Source organism: Stenella coeruleoalba, assembly GCF_951394435.1.
Source record: "Stenella coeruleoalba genome assembly, chromosome: 19".
Lineage (NCBI taxonomy): Eukaryota > Metazoa > Chordata > Mammalia > Artiodactyla > Delphinidae > Stenella > Stenella coeruleoalba.
Genome location: NC_137165.1, coordinates 40,719,953 through 40,734,096, shown reverse-complemented (window position 1 = coordinate 40,734,096; position 14,144 = coordinate 40,719,953). Strand labels below are relative to the sequence as shown.

Genomic DNA, 14,144 nt, shown 5'->3' with positions numbered 1-14,144 from the left:
CAGCCACACAAGTTTAATTTGCAGGACCTAAAAGAAATCAAGATTAAAAGAATAGGCTTTACCCAGGAAAGTTTTTAGAAAACACGTTCCACCGTACAGGCATCATACTCCTTCATGATATTGATGGTTTCAGCATCAACACTGGTCAACTACTACATGTGGAAAGAAGTGGCAGGAAAAAATGTCTATTGTAAAGGTTGAACTCAAAATTTACTATGCCATTTATCTGTACCTTTGGAGAGCTCACACTCTCTGAAGCCTTGCCTCCTATCTCTCTGCTTCTCACTCCCTAAGCTCCAGACACACTGGAACTTCCTTCAATTCTTCAAAATAGCCGAGTTCTTTCCCTCCTCAGGACCTTCATCTCTGCCATTTCCTCCCCTCTTCCTTTAGGTTTCAGCCTTAGAAGTCAATTCCTCAGGGACCTTCCCTGAGTGCCTGCCTTCCCAATGAACCAGGATCAGGCTTCTCATTAGCTCTCTACACAGCACTTATAGCAAGAGTAATTAATTATTTGTTTAATGGATGTTTCCCCCACTAGACCATAATCGCATGAGTGCAAGCTCTGAGTCAGTTTTGTTCACTGCTGTATCTCCAGCACCTACCACAGTGCTTGGCACACAGCAGGAGCTCAAAAATTGTCACATAAGTGAATGACAGGGCCCCAAAAAAGCAGCTTCAGCAATTCTACTTATAATTTACCCTACAGATACGGTCACATATGCACAGGACCAAATATATATAGTTATTCACCGGAGCATAGTTTGCAACAGCAAAAGACTGGAAACATTAAATATCTACCAGTATAGGGCAGGTGCCCACTCTCTTTACTGTTCATGCGGAATGATCGTCAAAATAAGTTTCTTACAAACTGCAGATAGAATTAGCAGTGTGCTACACTCGTTTAAAAAAATGCAAGAAATGTATGTATTTGCTTTACATGTACACAGTATCTCTGCAAAGGATCTCAAGAAACTGATAATATTAGCTGACTCTGGGGAGACGAACTGGAATGAAGAGTAGACAAGGGTGGAGGGCAGACTATTGACTGTAAACCTTTTTTTTTACCTTTCAAATTCTGGGCCACGTGAGTGTATTATCTATTTAAAAGAATGATATTTGTCAGGACTTCCCTGGTGGTCCAGTGGCTAAGACTCCACGCTCCTAATGCAGGGGACCCAGGTTCAATCCCTGGTCAGGGAACTAGATCCAACATTCATGCCGCAACCAACAGTTCGAATGCCGCAACTAAAGAGCCCGCACGCAGCAATGAAGATCCCGTGTGCTGCAATGAAGACCTGGCGCAGCCAAATAAATAAATAAAGTATTTTTTTAAATAATATTTGTTAAAGACAGTCCTGTCCTTATAAGACAGTGATAGCAAGAGTTTAAATTAATCTCATACCTGGATCTTTGATGACAAACACCCTGCCTACATCTGAGCACAGGGAAGGTAGATGTGGAAAGAAGGAAATCTCACTATCTACAAATCTTAGACAGCTTGTCCCACAGTAGACTGTACCACTTTAGAAAATGCCTTTTTTTCTTTTTTAAACAACCAATTGTTCCAATCTGGACTTATGGAGAATGTTTCACAGTCAGAGGGATTATTGGGAGGAAAAAAAAAGGGATTATTGGATTCAGCATTTCTATAAGCACAGAAAGCCGGTTGATGAATTTGTACTGAAGAATTATCATAAATACCAACTAAAAACAAATTACTTTCACTCAGGGGCCTCAGTCTAAATGGAGCTTAATATGAATCCATGAAGTTTAAGAAACTAAAAATTTTCTGAAAACCAATTATTAAAATGGGGAGGACATCTACACACGTTCCTTGGATATACAGATGTGCCAAACTTCAAGACACTCTTCAGGAAAGAAAGACCTGAGACTAGGCTGAACACAACTCCAATAATCATATTTGTTGCCACAATCAAAGCCCTGGACCAGAGTCAAAACCTTTGGATCTGAACCTGCATATCAGAAACAGAATACTCTGGACTAACGATGGCAAGAGAAAGGTGAATCCAGGGCCACCAAGAAGAGGATTAGTTTTGGGGTTATCTCCAATGTTACAAGGGCCACTGTCACACACTGCAAGAAATGATCTTCATAATCCATTCCAAGACCTAATGGAGACACAGTTATCTTCAAATAATTATCCCCTGAAAAACAAAAGGGTAAGGACTTCCCTGGTGGCGCAGTGGCTAAGACTCCGTGCTCCCAATGCAGGGGGCCCGAGTTCGATCCCTGGCCAGGGAACTAGATCCCACATGCCGTGGAGCAACTAATAGTTTGCATGCCACAACTAAGGAGCCCACATGCAGCAACTAAGACCCGGAAAAACCAAATAAATATTTTTTAAAAAAGGGGGTATTCACTAAGTAGAACACACTGAAAAGGACATTTACCAAGTAGCATTAAGTACTTAGTGTAGGGCTTCTCTGGTGGCGCAGTGGTTGAGAATCTGCCTGCTAATGCAGGGGACATGGGTCCGAGCCCTGGTCTGGAAGGATCCCACATGCTGCAGAGCAACTGGGCCCATGAGCCATGGCCGCTGAGCCTGCACGTCTGGAGCCTGTGCTCCGCAACAAGAGGGGCCGCGATAGTGAGAGTGCACTGCAATGCACCGCAATGAAGAGTGGCCCCCACTTGCCACAACTGGAGAGAGCCCTCGCACAGAAACGAAGACCCAACAGAGCAAAAATAAATTAATTAATTAATAAACTCCTACCCCCAACATCTTCAAAAAATAAATAAATAAAGTATTCAGTGTAGTCATACTAAATTGCTCTAACTTTGCCAAGCCTAAATGGCAAGTTAGAAGCCAATTCCTGGCTCCCTTATTTGATAACCTATTTGCCTCCACAGGCATGGTAAGCCAAAATATTAAAAGACCTAAGACTGACACAGACATTAGCAAATGTATCACCTTCTTTCCCTACTAACATTGTTTTTCTCCATAAAGTTCTATTCAGCATTTTAAAATACCCCTCGATAATAACACCAAGAAGTGCGTGTGAGTTTAGCCTGTGGCTCCCCAGGCTCAAAGGCTTGGGAGTGAGCGTGAGGCGAAAAAAAAAGTGGGAAACACTCTTTCTCTCTTCCTCAATGCCTTGGACTTTCAAAGCTAGGCAAAGGCAATGATTCTGCATTTAATCACCAGATGAATAAGTAACAGATTTGAATTTAGGAGAAACATAAAGGCGTGTAAGAACATTCAGTAAAGAGTACCGCCTCCATTTCCTTGCAGAGCAGCTCTCAGGATCTGCCAATGAACCTCACTTTGACATGAAACACCCCATCCACTCTAATCCGGGCCACATCCCTCAAGAGACAGTCAACCGGAACTCTGCCAACTTCTGCTCGGGAGCTGTGTAAAGAACAGTAGCAACAAGAGCCTACTTTGAGAAGGAGATCAACAATCACACTCAAGAAGAAAAGAAGTTATTTGGCAAAGGGAAGCATGTTGCCAAAATGTTAGTCACAGCTTCAAGGTCCTGGTTTGTGTTTCTGCAACTATTCTTTGCTTTGACAGAGTCCATTCTCTGGCCCAGCAAACCCAGCTCAGCTTCTGTCCACCCTCCCCATTTGAAGCAGTCAAAAATCCTTTCAATTTGGTGGTATCAAACTGTGACACAGACAAGATGTCCACCAGAGACTGAAAAGGAGGAAAAAAATGTGCAATTTGCCATTTTCCACTTCGGACTGGCTCCAGCAGAGCAATGGAAACACATGACAGGATAGGAAAAATGGAAAACCATTATGTGAAAGAAGCAGGCTATACCAAAAGTCTGCCCAGAGCTCTGAGCCTCCACAACTTATTTCAATACCTTAAAAACAAACCAAAAAGACACACTGTAGGTTGAAATGACAGCAAAATATTAAGCAAGTTTTTACCCCCAAATAAGTGTACAGATGGGTTACATCCTGATAAACCTATTGTAAGTTGAAAATACTGTTAATTCGAAAAGACATTTAATACGCCTAACCTACTGAACATCATAGCTTAGCCTAGCCTACCTTAAATGCGCTCAGAACACTTACATTAGCCTAGAGTAGGGCAAAATCATCTAACACAAAGCCTATTTTATAATAAAGTGTTGAATATCTCACGTCATTTACTGAATACTGTACTGAAAGTGAAAGACAGAATGGTTGTATGGGCACAGAAAGGTTGTAAGTGTATCAGCTGGTGTGGCTGACTGGGAGCTGCGGCTGTCTGCCTCTGCTCAGCATCACAAGAGTATGGTGGCAAATCAGGGAAAGATCAAAATTAAAAATTAGAAGTACAGCTTCCACTGAATGCGTATCACTCACACACCATTATGAAGTTGAAAAATCTTTAATGGAACCACGGTAAGTCAGGGACCACCTGTATACACTTCATACCTGCAGTTCTTCCTGGGGTTGGGTTGCTGAAACAGCCTGAATCAGCAGGCCCACGGTTTTCAAAATTACTTTAAAACAATAAGAACACAGGTTCAAGTCCACCAGGTTACTCTCCCAAAGAGCCCAAGAAGTCAAGAAAGAACATCCGACAATTTTCTCTTCAAAAGAAATAGGACTTGTGCTTTCCCTTCTTAAAAGCCATCAGTAAAACCAGAAAACTGTACAGTTCTCAACACCTTCCACTTTCCTCTACATTTCACCTTTGTGCTGACATCACCTAACTAATCAGTACCAACTAAGGTAAACACTACTCTGATATCAAGTGTGAGTTAGAATCTGCCCCTTCTTAAGCAAATCCACATCAGACTTCAGAAATGCCAAGACCTTCAGGAACACTTCTAAGCTAAACAAATTCACCTAAGGGCAAAGTGTTTATAGAGTATTATGCCCAAAGAAAACGCTAGAACAGTCAAGACGCTAAAGGATTAAGAATAAAGAAGCTAAAATTGTCCACAAGCACACTGCTTCCCCAACAACTGGCAAAAAGGGCCAAAGTGACTGGACCAAAGCAAAAGGCTCAACTGTCTACAACACTATTTTCCAGTGAATTCTCAAAGACAATAAAATAGAAATAAAATATTGCATTCTTCCACATTCTCCATCAACCAACCTTATTTATTCCCAATTCTAACTTCCCCATCTCGGTCTTGATGGCAGCCAATACAATGTAACACAACAATATGAAATTTTTGGCTACTAAAAGTTGACACTGAGAAAAGTTTAAAAATTGGACATGTATCAAATCAAAACCAACTCTTCCCTGGCACAAAAAAAAAAAAAAAATGTGCAAGGCTGAGAGGAAGAAACTGGGAAAGACATGTCTTCTAAATATCAATATCTCAATCCAATTTTCAAGGATCACTTCTTTGCAACCACTTTAAAGATCCCATTTGGTTAACACAATCTTTTAGAAGCAGAGAGGGATCAAACCTACATTTCCAAGGGAAAAAAATGAGACAGTTTAATGATTTGCCTCAAAGTTACTTAGTAAATCCTTAGGAATCCTTGTTCCCTGAGGTTCTGTTCTGGTTTGTAAAAGGAGAAAAAAAGTCACTCAAAACATACCATAAGTCATTCAGAAACAAACATAGGGCAAAAATAACACGATGAAAAGGGAAGTGGATCCTGGAGGTGCCCAGAACTAAGACTTCACATCACTCCAACCTGAACCTTCAATTGCAGGTTGCTCCCATGCGAACCCCAAGGTTTCTCAATCCAACCTTTAACTCAAATCTGATTCCTTCTCAACTAATGTTCTCCAGATTCCCTCTAGAATAAGCAATTTCCTCAGTTATCCCTTCAACCATTGGTTTTCACTCATCAACTCCCAAAATGTCACGGCGGCCTCCTCACCCGGAGCATCCTGTTAATTACCTGCTCCCAACAGGTCCTCCCTCCCCATCTCCCTTTTTGCGCACGGTTACCTCGTTCCTCACCCTGAGTCGCCGTCTTACCTTACCCAACCCTTCAGGATCCCTTATTTCCCGTCTCTCAATAACCTTCCTCACCTTTTCACAGTCGGCGCTCGCCCCACACCAATTCCCGACCACTCCTCCCTACTTAGATTCCCCACGCCCCCTCTTCTCCAGGTTCTTCAGGCCCAGCCCCCACTCGCCCTCCCCTCAGGTCCCGCCCCCAGGACCCCTCTCTCCCACAGGCCCCTCCTCCAAAGTCCCCCACTCTCCCCAAGCCCCGCCCCAATCGCCCCTCCCCCGGCTCTCCCTCCCATTCAGGTCCTCAGGTCATTTCAGCGACGGACCCACCCTCCCCGGCCTCTTCCCGACCTGGGCACAGCGGCTCCGGGAGCAAATCCTCCGCCACCTCCGCTCCGGCTCCGTCCCGTCTTGCTCGCCCCCCGGCAAGCTCCCTTTCTCGCCGCCGCCCCTTTTGCCAACCCGGAAATGGATCTGCTCCCACCGTCCCCAGCGTCCGCGAACAAAATGGAGGAGGGGGAAAAGGAGGAGGGAGCAGAGCGCGAAGAGAAGCTACACGCATGCGCCCCTGGAAAGCCCTCCCCCTGCCAGGGCACGTAAAGGCGGAAGTGGGCGGGTGGCCGCCATCTGGAGAAGGTCGGAGGAATTTGGTTTAGCAGCTAAAAGCTGGGATCGCAACTTTGGCTGCGATTAGAATCACCTGGTAAGACTTGACTAAATAGTGATACCTGAGTTCCATCCCCAGAGATTCTGATTTAATTGGTCTTGTGTATGGCTAGGCATCGGAACTTTTAAAATTGCGAAAGTGATTCTAACATGTTGCGGAGGTGGAGAATCACTGAGCTGAACATCTTTTTGAATATCTTTTTCATCTTTTTTGCGCGCGCGCGCGCGCACACATACACCCCATAAATATCGTTTCCTAATTTCGAGTTAACGAAGAACCCGCCCCAGTCAACCTTGCAAGGGCTCAGTAGTCAAGCTCTGGTTGTCACGGGAACAGAGGCAGGCCTTGTTAACAAGTTATCCTTAACGTCATCTTAGCTGCCTGATTCGAACACCTGTGAACGTCCGTCTCCTCTTTACCGGGCCTGGGCTTCCTCAGTTTCCAGAGCTGGGGGTTGGTGCTGCGGACTTCCAGCTGCCTGGATCAGGGAAAGGAATCCTGTGCCCTCCCTGGTGGGGCTGCTGTTAACTCGGTCCCAGCTGACTAAGGATCCCTCCCTAGTCCACCCACAAAAATGCTTTTCCGTTGCAGTCAACCCCATTGTCATATATCTTCACAATGTCCTTTGGGTCTCTCCATCATCCTTATTTACGCTGAATCCGAAGTAAGGGGATAGAGTTGGGACTTAGTTCTCACTACTTACTGCGTACCTTTGGGCCGCAGCTACCCTATCTGTAAAATGGGTCTACATAATAGTGCCTGTCCCAACTATTTCATAGGGTTGTTGGAAGGCTCAAATGAGGTGATGAATAGGAAAGCACGTGATAAAGTGCTTTCATCAGGTCCCCAGCTCTTAAATGCTTTAATGGAAAATTGAGGAATTTTCAGGGCAAACAAAGTAAGTGAAGGCAGGGGACATAAAGAGAGATAAGTGGAACACTGAAGCAGGCTTTTGCTCTGAGGACACTTGCCTAACTAGATGAATTTGAGCTTTTTCCAGGTCTTGTGGGAAAAGAAAACACCCCAGGACCTCCTCAACAGGGGAGTTTAACAGGACATTCTCCTTCGTAAAGATGGGACCCCAAAGGACTACATCCTCATGGTTAGGGTGAACCAGAAGTAAACCTGTCCCCTCCTCCCTTGGATGTAGGGTTAATAGAGATAGATTCTAGGCTAAGATGATAATAGATTTTTCACACAGAATGTTCAGTAAGACAGTGAAAGTCATGTGGATAATTCTTGGTTGTGCAGAATGGTCCCTTCCATTGCCAAAATATAGCATCCCTAACTCCGGCCTACCAAACGCCAGTAGCACGAACTTATCATTGGGATAAACAAAAAAAAACACCACAGGAAAAAAAAAGAAAAAAAAAAAAACACCACAGGGAATTCCCTGACGGGCCAATGGTTAGGACTCCGTGCTCTCACTGCTGAGGGCCCAGGTTCGATCCCTGGTCAGGGAACTAAGATCCCACAAGCCTTGCAGTGGGGCAAAAAACAAAAAAAGCTACCACAAATTTCCAACATGCATCCATGAAGAACCACTGCCCCATGCTATACTGTCAAGTTGCCAGGGGCCAATTTGTGAAGGACTTTATTATCTCTCATGAAAAGTTAGATTTTTATCTCTAGGGCAAGAGGGAAACCACTAGAAAGTTTGAGCCGAGAACTGCCATGACCCACTTTGCCTTCTAGAAAGATCCCTCTGACTGACTGCAGCATAGAGGATGGATTAGAGGGGACCAGGTTAAAGGCAAAAGTGTTGTGGACATCTAAGTGAGAGATGATGGATGCCTGCACTGAGTGGCCGCTGGGTATGACTGGGCACAAAGACTTCGGAGGCAGTACTGTTGGAAGAGCCTAAGGCCTCGAGTCTTAGTTCTCCCCACTACTGAATAGGGTGAGACTTTGGGCAAGGTACTCAACCTCTACCAGCCTCAGGCTCCCCATCTGCAAAGTGGAGAAAAGACTAAATGGAATGCACCTGAACCGTGTACACACTTGGAAAGCATTCATGAGTCATAGTATATTCACTATGTCACATTTGTTGCTGTCTGCAGACTCTCTCTAGTTTCGGTGAGTGGGGGCTACTCTTCGTTGCAGTGGGCGGGCTTCTCATTGCGGTGGCTTCTCTTGTTGCAGAGCACGGGCTCTAGGCGCGCAGGCTTCAGTAGTTGTGGCTCACAGGCTCAGTAGTTGTTGCACACAGGCTTAATTGGTCCACGGCATGTGGGATCTTCCTGGACCAGGGCTCGAACTTGTGTCGCCTGCATTGGCAGGCAGATTCTTAACCACTGCGCCACAAGGGAAGTCCCGGACTATACACACTTTAAATAGTGGTTGCAAATTATATCTCCGTAAAACTGCTACTCCCCCTGAATGCAAAACACTATATTGTTTTCAGATATATACATATGTAATGAAAGTTTACAGAAACTCATGGAAATGATACCACACTCAGGAAAGTGGTGGCCTCTGGGGAGAAAGGAAGAGCCTGTGACTGGGGGCAGGTACTAGGAGCCTCAGCTGTAAGGTAAGATTTCATTTAAGCTGAGTGGTGGAGACACGGGTGTTCATTATATTAGTCTTTAAACTTTTTGTATGATTGAAATATTACACAACACATTTAAAAATAACTTTTTAACAACAGTGAATGGTTAGGATACACAGGATATTTGCCAGATGCAAAAATCACCACATAGTAACTGCAAAGAGAAAAAACAAAGCGTCTTTGGAAAGAGAAAAAACAAAGTGTCTTTTTAATGGAGAAATCTGGCAGTGCCTCCTTAACCACAGAGTCAAACACAGCCACCACTAATATGGGCCAGCCTGACACTGTTCGCCTCCCGGCATAATGCTATTAACAGCAACACCTATAAAGTATTCTTCCCTAGAATATTTAAGCTCTGGAAAACTACTGGAGCTATACGGTCCAAGCTGGGAGCCGTTAGTCACTTGTAGCTATTGATCAATTAAAATGTCATTATTAAAAAAAAAATGTCATTATTCTGCACAGACATAAAGAAAGAACAAACTTGTGGTTGCCAAGGGGGTTGGAGGTGGGGGAGGGACGGACCGGGAGTTTGGGGTTAGTAGGTGCAAACTATTGTATAGACAATAGATAAGCAACAAGGTCCTACTGTATAGCACAGGGAACTATATTCACTCTCCTAGGATAAACCAGAATGGAAAAGAATGTAAAAAAAGAACGTAGGGCTTCCCTGGTGGCGTAGTGGTTAAGAGTCCGCCTGCCAATGCAGGGGACACGGGTTCGAGCCCCGGTCCAGGAAGATCCCACATGCCGCGGAGCTACTAAGCCCGTGTGTCACAACTACTGAGCCCACGTGCCACAACTACTGAAGCCCACGCGCCTAGAGCCCGTGCTCTGCAACAAGAGAAGCCACCGCAATGAGAAGTCCGCGCACCACAACGAAGAGTAACCCCTGCTCGCCGAAACTGGAGAGAGCCCGCGCACAGCAACGAAGACCCAACGCATACAAAAAAGAAAATATATAAATTTATTTTAAAAAAAGAACATATATATGTGTATAACTGAGTTACTTTGCTGCACAGCAGAAATTAACACAACATTGTAAACCAACTTTACTTCAATAAAAAATAAATTTTAAAAAAGGGCTTCCCTGGTAGCGCAGTGGTTGAGAGTCCGCCTGCCGATGCAGGGGACATGGGTTCGTGCCCCGGTCCGGGAAGATCCCACATGTCGCGGAGCAGCTGGGCCCGTGAGCCGTGGCCGCTGAGCCTGCGCGTCCGGACCCTGTGCTCCACAACAGGAGAAGCCGCAACAGTGAGAGGCCCGCGTACCGCAAAAAAAAAAAAGTGATTAGTCTGAATTGACATATGCTGTGGGTATAACATGCATACCAGATTTCAGTGACTTAATACAAAAAAAAGAATGTAAAATGTCTCAATATTTTTATATTGATTACATGTTGAAATGATATTATTTTGGATATATTGAGTTAAAGTATTAAATTAACTTACTTGTTTCTTCTTACTTCTTTAATGTGACTACTAGAAAAATTTTAATTACAGATATGGCTCACATTATATTTGTATTGGACACTCCTCTCTAGGCAGAACTAATAGCTTATACTCTATAGAGGGGACGGGGATGCAAGTAAACAAGAGCATGGGGAAACAATCAGACAAGTCAAGAATTTACAAGACATCTGTCCTAGACTTTGAAAAGTCAATGTCATCGAAAAGAAAAGAAGCTGTTCTAGATTAAGAGGCTGAAGAGAAATAACAGCCGAATGCAACGCATGGACCTTGATTAGATCCGGATTTTTTTTTTTTTTTTTTTTTTTCTCTGTACGTGGGCCTCTCACTGCTGTGGCCTCTCCCGTTGCGGAGCACAGGCTCCGGACGCGCAGGCTCAGCGGACGCGCAGGCTCAGCGGCCGTGGCTCACGGGCCCAGCCGCTCCGCGGCATGCGGGATCCTCCCGGACCGGGGCACGAACCCGCGTCCCCTGCATTGGCAGGCGGACTCTCAACCACTGCGCCACCAGGGAAGCCCAGATCCGGATTTTTTTAAGTTTTCTTAAAGATTTTTTTGAGACAACCTGGGAAAATTAAATATAGACTGAATATTAGCAGATATCATGGAACAACTGTTGATTTTCTTAGGTGTGATAATGGTGTGGTAGACATGTAAGGGAACGTCCTTATTCTTAGGAGATTTCTGCTGAGGCTTTTAGGAATGAAATGATATTAACGTTTGCAACTTACTTTCAAGTAGGTTGGCAAAAGAAAAAGTGTGTGTGTGTGTGTGTGTGTGTGTGTGTGTACAGAGAGAACAAAAGCAAATTTAGCAAAATGTTAATCATAGAGTCTAAAAAGATCTAAGTATTCATTGTACTAATCTTTCAACTCTTCTGTGTTTGAAATCTTTCATGTTGAAAAGTTGGGGGAACAAGGCAAAGTAAAAAAGGAATGAATGGGACATGAGGAGGTAGAGACAACCCTTTCAGGAAGTTTGGCCTAGAACTGGAAGTGAGGGGGTACAGAAGCTAGAGCGTGTATGTCAGGTGAAGGAAAGCATTTGTAGGGAGTTCCCTGGTTGCCTAGTCCCTGGTCAGGGAACTGAGATCCCACACACACAAAAAAGAGTTTGTAAAAATGGAGAGTTGAGAGGGGTTTAAACGCTTAATGGGAAAGAGCCAGTAGAAAGGCAGAGAATGAAAGATATGGGTTATTCTGGTCAAATTTCTCATGCCTGGAGATAGACCCTCTGAGAGATTCAAGATTCTACCCCGCTCTCCCCATCCCAGGCCTCCTCCCTATTCCCAAGCGTGGTGAGAAGTAATCTTGGTGGCGACACCTAGTGGATGCAAAGGGCACTGCTTAAATTCTTCACTGTGGACCAGATCCAGAGAGCATCTTATTACATCTTATTTATTACACGCTAAATTATTTCCACCATTTTTTCACTGCTAAGCCAGCCTAGGAGGTGAAACATTATTAAGTAAGCTCATCCTCTCCCCATACAGCCCACAGGGCTCTCTGACCACCTCGTGTCATGAGGGGCAGCTCTCAGTGCTGAGCAACGCTCCCATGTCCACACTTTGCCCATCAAACCCTTTGCCTGCTTCAAGGACTGGGTCATCTCTTCCAAGAAGTTTTCTCTCTCTGTTTTGTGTGTGTGTGTGTGTGTGTGTGTGTGTGTGTGTGTGTGTGTGTACTTTTTGGCCACACCCCACAGTATGTGGGATCTTAGTGCCCAGACCAGGGATTGAACCCACACCCCCTGCATTGGAAGCACGGAGTCTTCTTTTATTTTGGTTGCATTGGGTCTTCGTTGCTGTGCACGGGCTTTCTCTAGTTGTGGTGAGCGGGGGTTACTCTTCGTTGCGGTGCGCGGACTTCTCATTGTGGTGGCTTCTCTTGTGTGGAGCACGGGCTCTAGGCACGCAGGCTTCAGTAATTGTGGCTCACGGGCTCTAGAGTGCAGGCTCAGTAGTTGTGGCACATGGGCTTTGTTGCTTTGCGGCATGTGGGATCTTCCAGGAAGCAGGGCTCGAACCCATGTCCCCTGCATTGGCTGGCGGATTCTTAACCACTGCACAACCAGGGAAGTCCCTGGAAGCACGGAGTCTTAACCACTGGACCGCCAGGGAAGTCCCCCAAGGAGTTTTCTCTTATTGTCCCCCACCCCCCTATCCCCAGACGAGTAGTGAATCTCCTTGGCTTAACTCCAAGAGCATTTATCATCCTGTGTCTTGTCCCCTTCTTACAGCTCCTATTTCAAACAACCTAATTTACTCATTCAGCAAATATGTATCAAGTGTCTTCTTGGTGCCAAGTACTGTTCTAGGTTTTGAAGCGTGAACAAGAGAAACACATGGAGCTAACATTCTGGGGGCTGGAGGAGCAAATACACAAAGAAGAGTAGATGATGTCAGGTAGCGATGAGAACTTTGAAGAAAACACAGGAGGATTAGGGGAGAGAGAGTGGGGGGTGTGTGGGGGTGGGATCAGAATAGTCAGGAAAGGCTCAGGGAAGAGCAAAGGTAAAATCCCTGAGACAAGAATGAGTGTTATGTGTTTTAGGAGCAGTAAGGCAGTCAATGTGGCTGGAGTGGGATGAGTGAGAGAAGGGAGAGGAGGTGAGGTCAGAGAGAGAGCATTTTGATTTTTCACCTAAGTGTTATCAAAAACAGAGGAGCATTATAATAATCAGAATTGTTTTAGTTGAACTGTAACATTACAGTGAAATGTATAAATCTCAATGGACACACACACACACACACACACGTGTAACCACATCCAGGTCAAGATACAGAACATTATGTTCATAGCATCACTATTTGCAGTAGCCAAGACATAGAAGCAACCTAAATGTCCATCAACAGACGAATGGATAAAGAAGATGTGGTCCATATATACAATGGAATATTACTCAGCCATAAAAAAGAATGAAATATTGCCATTTGCAGCAACATGGATGGACCTGAGATTATCATACTAAGTGAAGTAAGTTAGACAGAGAAAGACAAATATCATATGATATCACTTATATGTGGAATCTAAAAAAATGTTACAAAGCAACTTATTTACAAAACAAAAATAGACTCACAGACATAGAAAACAAACTTATGGCTACCAAGGGGGAAAGTGGGGGAGAAATAAAGTAGGAATTTGGGATTAACAGATATACACTACTATATATAAAATAGATAAACAAGGACCTACGGTATAGCACAAGGAACTATATTCAATATCTTTAATAACCTATAATGGAAAAGAATATATATATATATATACACATACATATATGTATATGTACATATACATATATGTATAAATGTATGTGTATATACATAACTGAATCACTTTGCTGTACACCTGAAACTAAACACAACATTGTAAATCAACTATACTTCAATGAAAAAAAAAAAGATACAGAACTTTTTTTAAACCAGGGAATTCCCCCGGGCATATTTTTTTAATTAATTAATTTATTTATTTGGCTGCGTCGGGTCTTAGTTGCGGCACACGGGCTCTCTAGTTGTGGCACGAGGGCTTAGTTGCCCCGCAGCATATGTGGGATCTTAGTTCCCTCACCAGG

The 14,144-nt window shown here is 44.2% G+C and overlaps 1 protein-coding gene across 1 annotated transcript in view; it reads right to left on the bottom strand.

The window, feature by feature from the left end:
- Positions 1-6,375, bottom strand: part of WIPF2 (WAS/WASL interacting protein family member 2) — a 38,848-nt gene extending 32,473 nt beyond the window's left edge. Inside the window, exon 1 of the mRNA XM_079904865.1 lies at positions 6,240-6,375. The gene's annotated coding sequence lies outside the window, so the exon portion shown is untranslated. The remainder of the gene's footprint in view (positions 1-6,239) is intronic.
- Between the last annotated feature and the right edge of the window lie 7,769 nt (positions 6,376-14,144).